The 7088-nt window shown below is 36.2% G+C and overlaps 1 long non-coding RNA gene across 1 annotated transcript; it reads left to right on the forward strand.

Annotated features, from left to right (window-relative positions):
* Nucleotides 1-4908: 4908 nt before the first annotated feature.
* On the forward strand, nt 4909-6865 carry LOC145813467 (uncharacterized). Its single transcript, XR_014356571.1, has 3 exons — nt 4909-5264; nt 6284-6401; nt 6499-6865. It is a non-coding gene; the product is annotated as an uncharacterized LOC145813467 (long non-coding RNA).
* Nucleotides 6866-7088: the final 223 nt, after the last annotated feature.

The following is a 7088-nucleotide window of genomic DNA, read 5'->3' on the forward strand; positions in this document are numbered from 1 at the left end:
CTACAATGTCAAATAAAAATGGTGACAATGGGTCACCTTGCCTCAAACCCCTTTTTGGACTAAATTCAGATGTTGGTGACCCATTAACCAAGACAAAAATCTTAGCATCACAAGTTCTCATCCATCTCACTCATTTCTCTCCAAAGCCAAAATTTGAGAGCATAGAAAATAAGAACTCCCAATTAACTGAGTCATACGCCTTTTCAAAATCCAATTTGATTACCAAACCTTTTCTATTAGATGTTTTCCACCCATCAATTACCTCATTGGCTATCAAAACCCCATCTAATATGTGTCTTCCACCCAAAAAAGCTGATTGAACCTCACTAATTATCTTGGGCATCACCTGTTTAATCCTGTTTCCTAGCACCTTTGCAAGTATCTTGTACAAAGAGCCAATCAAGCTAATTGGCCTATACTTATTCAAACCAGATGGACTATCAGATTTTGGAATTAGAGCAATAAAGGAGCTATTGAGCCCTCTGACCAAGCTTGCATTCTGATGAAATTCTCTCATGAATTGAAGCACATCATATTTTACAGTTCCCCAACACTTCTTGAAAAATGACATGTTGAACCCATCAGACCCAGGGGCCTTATTGCTCTCATAACTTTTGATCACCTCTCTAATTTCCTCCTCGGTAAACTCCTCCTCCAGTTGTTCCACCACTTGAGCACCACCAATGTTTTAAAAGGGCCATATAATTTAGGTCTAAGACTCCAAGATTCAAAGAATAGCCTCATGAAATGATTCTTAACTTCTTCCTTAATTCCCAAAGGCTGCTTAATCATTGATCCATTCACTAAAATTGAACACAAATAATTTCTACTATTTCTGCTACAAGCAAATATGTGGAAATATCTTGTATTTCTATCTCTTTTAGATGCCTAGTCACTTCTGGATTTCTGCAACCAAATCCATTCCAACATTTTACTTAATCTCCAAACTTCACTCCTAACTTCCTTTCTTCTATCATGTTCTGGAGCAAGAAGTGGTCTCTCTTAAGCTAATATATCAAGAGCATGAGCTTCATCTTCTACATTTTTAAGCTCAGCCTCAATCTTGCCAAACACCTCCATGTTCCACTGTTTTAATGCTTGTTTCAATGCTTTAAATTTCATAAGACAGTTATACCCTACCCACCCTTCCATCATAAGCTCTAACCAGGTTTGCTTCACAAAATGGATAAAATTAGGATATAACAACCAGGCATTAATAAACCTAAACGGCCTAGGGCCCCACTCCCTATCATCCTCCATTAAAATAATGGGACAATGGTCAAATAACAGCCTAGGAAGACCCCATAAATTGAAATTGAAATTTTGCACCCATTCATGGTTAAGTAAGAATCTATCAATTCTGCACCATTTCTCTTTATCTTGGGAATTACACCAAGTGAACTTCCTCCTAAGCATGGGCATATCCATCAATTCCATTTGATCAATTATATAATTGAAATCCCTTATCCCTCTATCCCGTCTAGAGAACCTAATCCTTTCTGAAATGGTTCTGAATTCATTAAAGTCTCCTCCCATACACCACGACCCCAAGAAAATGGATTTTAACCTTATTAAACACTCCCAAACCTCTCTTCTTTTTGCCACCTCATTAGGACCATATACATTGACAACAACACAATCAAAACTATGAAAAATTGTACCTGAGAGCAACAAGAAATTATGGTTGCAACAACAAGCCTTCAATTGGAAAACGTTTGGGTTCCAAATGCATAGCAGTCCTCCAGCTCTGCCCGATGCATCAACAGACATGAAATCAAAATAGTCACCAGGCCATATAGTCTCTACCAACTATGAGTTGACTTCTGATTTCTTTGTTTCTTGAAGTAAAGTAATATCCACTCTTCTTTTAGCAAGACTTTTCTTAACATTCCGCATTTTCTCTGGTTGTCCAATCCCTCTCACATTCCATGATTGTATCTTCATTAAACATTGCTAAACACTCTACATCCCCTGATTTTGCTAAATTAATTAGCATCTCAATCCCTTGTCCTTGCTCTTTCCAAATCTTGAGCTTCCAGGTCTTTTAAATGGATGATCACCTGTTCTTCTTTCCCTTCATAATCAATACCAAGAGCTTTACCAATTTCAAGTGATGCTTCCGCCTCCGACAACACTAACCTTCCTCGGCTGGATTCTCTTGCTATTGAGACTGAAATAACAGCTACAGTGGACCTGAAAATTACTCCTTTCCTCAGATTTAAAGACTGTTCACCGAAATTTTTGTCACCAACCAGCTTTCCTTTCTTTTTTCTTTTCTTACCTCGCATTGCTTTCCCTTTCCCCTTCGAAGTATGCTTTCTGTTTGGAGTTGGGTTGACCACTCTCAGCACCTCTTTCTCATTAAGTTTATGAGTACCCACTTCCCTTTCGGTTTGGGTTTCAGAGACATTAGAAAACTGTGTGTTGCTAAGCTCTTTATAACCCAGCCCATTACTTCTAATAGAATTCCGGCTAGACTTATCAAGGCCTTCTATTAAATGGGTCCTAAACTAATCTTCTTCCAAATGAGTCCCAAGCCTAATACCATTTGGGCCACCATTCAGTTGGCCCGAATTCAAATCCATCTCCAACTGAATTCCATGCCTAATACCCTCTGAGCCACTGATACTTCTGATAAAACCAGGCTTTAAAACGTCCCCATCAACCTTTTGACTTCTATCATCATCATTCATTCTGGAACTCACCACATTCCCTGCAGAGCCATCTTCGCGTGCATCGCCTTCCTCTGACACATCCTTTGTGATCTTTGTTTCAGCCACCATAAGGACATCCCTCAGTAGATCCTCCCCTTCCAAGACATTTTCCTTAACACGTGGTGCTTCTTTTCTCTCTCCTTCCACATCAGCCCTTCTGTCCATCACCATGACAGCTTGGGCCTTCACGCATTCATCTTCCTCTTCATGCCTACTGTTTGTTTCTGTGATCTGAGCATCATCTGTCTTTGGATTATTGTTCTCGCCAGTCCTTAATTTATGTGATGTACAAAGGCATTGCATTTTAACTGTTTTCTCCTCACAAACCCTAATGGGATAAAGTTTATCTTTGCATTCTAAATTGATGGTCTGATTAATGGGCTCCATATAACTTGTGGCTATCTTTACTTTTCCAAAGCGAAAATAGTTCAAATTTCAGATATCCTCATCCAAACCAATCACTACTCCCTACACCTTACCAATGCTGCTGAATGTGTTACAGTTCCGCAAGTTCAATGGAACACCATAACAACTAAGCCAAATATACCTTTCTTGATCAAGGACCATCCCTTGTTTCCATTCTAAAACTGATTCACACCAATCCTTAAGCTATTCCTTCATTCTCATGAGATTTTCCTTCATGATCTCCACTGATTGGAAAGACAAGACCACATCTCTGCCACTTCCAACTCTCACTTTGACATCCCCAAATCCTCTCCTAACTATTTCCTCCTGACATTCATCTACTGAAGATGATGGTTTTAATCTTGCTAGTGCACTTTCATATAACCATCCATGGCCTATCTCATATGTTTTTATGGTTCGGATTGTATTTGTTGGTACACCCCTTCCTTTGATAATCTTAGCAAATGTCTTTTTTTCTGGGTAGCAAGCATTAACAGTAAGGTTATCCTCCCCAGCCTTCCTAAGTAGTGTTGATTGAGCTGCTTTATGCTTTGTGACATACTCCTTCCCAAAATCTGCCAATTTCACTTTCAGTGCTCTATCATCACAGCAAATTCCATTTGCTTTTTGTATTGCCATATCTGCTGCTACCGAATAATTGTACCTAATGAAACCAAATCGAGATCGCGTCATTTGTCTCCTCTTGTTGGGTATATATGCATCCATGACTACACCATAGTTGGATAAGATTTTATACAGCCCTTTTGCCTCCATAGATTCTGGTATATTATCCACAAAAACAAAGTGGATTGATACATCATCCCTAAAATTCCATATTCATCTTCCTCCATGCCTCCGCACCACTGGCTGCCAGCCTCCATGATCTTGTTGGTTGTATGTAAATTTGTGTAAATTCTCACAAAATACATAAGTTATCTTACCATTTAATTTAAAATCGAAACAACAAAATTTCCAAATAAAATAATAATAATATCAACAACTCCATACTATTTCATGACCCATTTTGATAAAAAGAAAAATAAAAAGAAAACTACAATACTTTAGACTATGAAGCATGGGCATTTCGATAAACATGCCATACTTGTACCAACCAAGTAGACTATGAAGCATGGGTACAAATCATGTTGAGCACCCAGCGAAAGAAAAACACAAAAGAGGTTGGTAATTTCTATCGAGATGGAGATGGTTTTTTTTTTTTTTTTTTTTTTGATGGGCTTGCTCCTTTGTTCATATTTGTTCCGTTTTGTGCTTATCAATTTTTAATATGCCTTAAAATGGGTTGTGATGGACAATTTTTGTTTTCCCTTGCAGCTATTTTTGCTGTTATTTCAACTACGAGGCCTCGAGTGGATGTAGCTTATTGCATACATGCTTTGGCTAGACAATTATCAAAGACAAAATTGGCGGTATGTGTTGAGGAAAATCATATTTTTATAATGGAAACTTATCCTATGGAGCACATTTTTGTGCTAACGTAACTGCAACTAATCAAAGTTACAATTTAAAGTGCTTTCAGGGTATAATCTAAGAAATATATAGTGATCGTCAGATTTATAAATGCATGCAATATTTCTTTATGTTTAAGTGAATAAGATTTAGCGAGTGGAGAGTAAGTTGCAGTAACACTTCTTCTATTTTACGCTTTTTAGTATTTTTTCCTCACTCAAGTACTAGTGCCAAGTATTTTAAGATGTGGGACAAATTGAATATATGAAATATAGTATTATTTTTATTAAAATAACTTAACGGTTTTTTTTTTTCTTTGCAGTGGAGTATATGAGTTTGCCTGCGAGTCAGTACGCTGTGTTGGATGCAGGGAGTATTGAGAGAGTTGACAATAGCACCTTCAGGTGTTACGTATACAATTTCAAGTTCTTTGCTTTTGAAGTGTGCCCTGTTTTGTTGGTTAGAGTTGAAGAGGAACCAAATGGTTTTTGTATCAAGCTTTTGTCCTGCAAAGCTAATGATTTTGCTCTGTTTTTTGTGTTCAAACTTCAATGTTATGTGTCCTTTTCTCCTAATGATTACTTTGTTTTTTTGTTTTTGTGTTTTTTTCCCTTGCATTTTGTTTATGGCAGCTTGAAGGTTCACCAATTGTGGTTGCACAGAATGAGAAGATTGATGGTAAGAAGTTCATTCAAATTCTCTTTGTTTGCTGCAAAATGGTACAATTAGATTGTATAAGCAATGACTGGATTAGACAGTAATGTTTGATCTACTTTGATAGGATTTTTGTTTGTAGTGGGGTTTAATCTGCTTCAGTCTGATCTGTTGGGAACAACACCATAATGGCTAAAATCAATTTTTTTTTTTTTTTAATGTTCAAGTATGTTGATTACATAGTTTTGTTTGAAATATCCTCTTCAAAAATGGGGCAAAAAGGTTCTTATTGATATGAAATAGTAAATTATGCTTTAAATATTTGGACAATGCATGACCTCACTTCCTACAAGCTAGTTTACAATTTGATGAATTTATTACAGCAAGGATAACATGTACTCCTGCAACCAATGCTGGTCATATTTTGAGTTTTGTCACACCAGTTTTCTCGTTTTGTGTAGTTATTATTTATCATAAATTATTGAATAAGATTTATGCAAAGTTTAAAACCGATAATCGTGTGAATCATATTGAATCGCAATGAATCGTAAATTGGATCTTGCAATTCACTCAATTTCCGATTCAACACCATGATTCCCATATTTCCAAAATAAATTTCAAACCAATGATGTAGTTTACTAACTTTAATAATTGAAATTATAAACTTTTCCAACACTTTGTAATTTTTTTTTTGGTCTTCCAACTGATTCATAATTTCCTCAAAATTTTAAGAATGTTGTGCAACATTTAAAGGCTTGCTTGCCAGCGTAACTGCTTCCTAGTGATGAAAATGAATAGGTGCAAAAAGTATGTTCAAGGGAAGTTTATTTGACATCCAGAATCATAAAATAGTACTATTTTATTAATGCCATGTAACCTTTTTACTTATAACATTTCCAAATAATCCAGACTACCCAAAATTATGTACTCTGTTCAGGGGAAGTTTGTTTGACATCGAGAATCATATTTTAGTGGAATGTTGCACTTTATTTTTAGCTTAAATTTTTTGGTTCTGAGTTGAATTATGAAATGCTTTTTTTCAGGAGTGCTTTGACACTGATTTGGTGTGGGCATGTAGCTTCTATGGTGAATAGAGTATCATGCAATAGGAAACAGAGCGACTCCTCGGTGGATGAACTCACTTCAGATACAGCTATTGAGGTAATTGCTAATTGGCTTCTCTTCTAGCTGCGACATTTCATTTTGGAAGTTGTTTTTATTTTTTGCAAAATTTCTTTTGTTGTCATGTGAATTCCAGGTCAGCATTGAGATTCCTTTTGCATTTTCACCAATTCCCGTGCAAGCCATTGAATCAACCGACACTCAAGTACTAGAACAAATATTGAGGATTATGCTTCCTTGCTTTATGGCACAGGTTTGTGATTTAGATATTTTCCCCCTTTAAATCAGATTCAAGATGAAACTTGGTTCTTAGGAAATTTTGTCTTTACCTCACAAATTTGAATTTCTTTAGTCAATTTTAGTTACTTGAGGTTAAATGAATGTTGCAATTTGTCTCATATTTATATGATAAGCTGATTATGTTGAATTATATTTATGCTCTATAAGCCACTTGATTGAGTCACTTGCCACATAAAAACAGGATGGTTAGTCTTGTGAGCTTGACAGGTTTCATTTGACACCATTTCACAATAAACACGAATTGTATTTCATTTTCTGTGTTATAATAGACTTTTTCCACAAGTATTATTGGGTATCACACTTCCTGAATTAGATTTTGGATCACATGCAATGTTTGTAGGGTAAATAGGGATCAGACAATTAATGGAATGTGAATTTTACAAATCTGGGTGTTATAATGAGGGAAAAATGAAGCATTGGTTCTTT

Source organism: Camellia sinensis, chromosome 15, assembly GCF_055761805.1.
Source record: "Camellia sinensis isolate YWXY chromosome 15, ASM5576180v1, whole genome shotgun sequence".
Classification (NCBI taxonomy): Eukaryota; Viridiplantae; Streptophyta; class Magnoliopsida; order Ericales; family Theaceae; genus Camellia; species Camellia sinensis.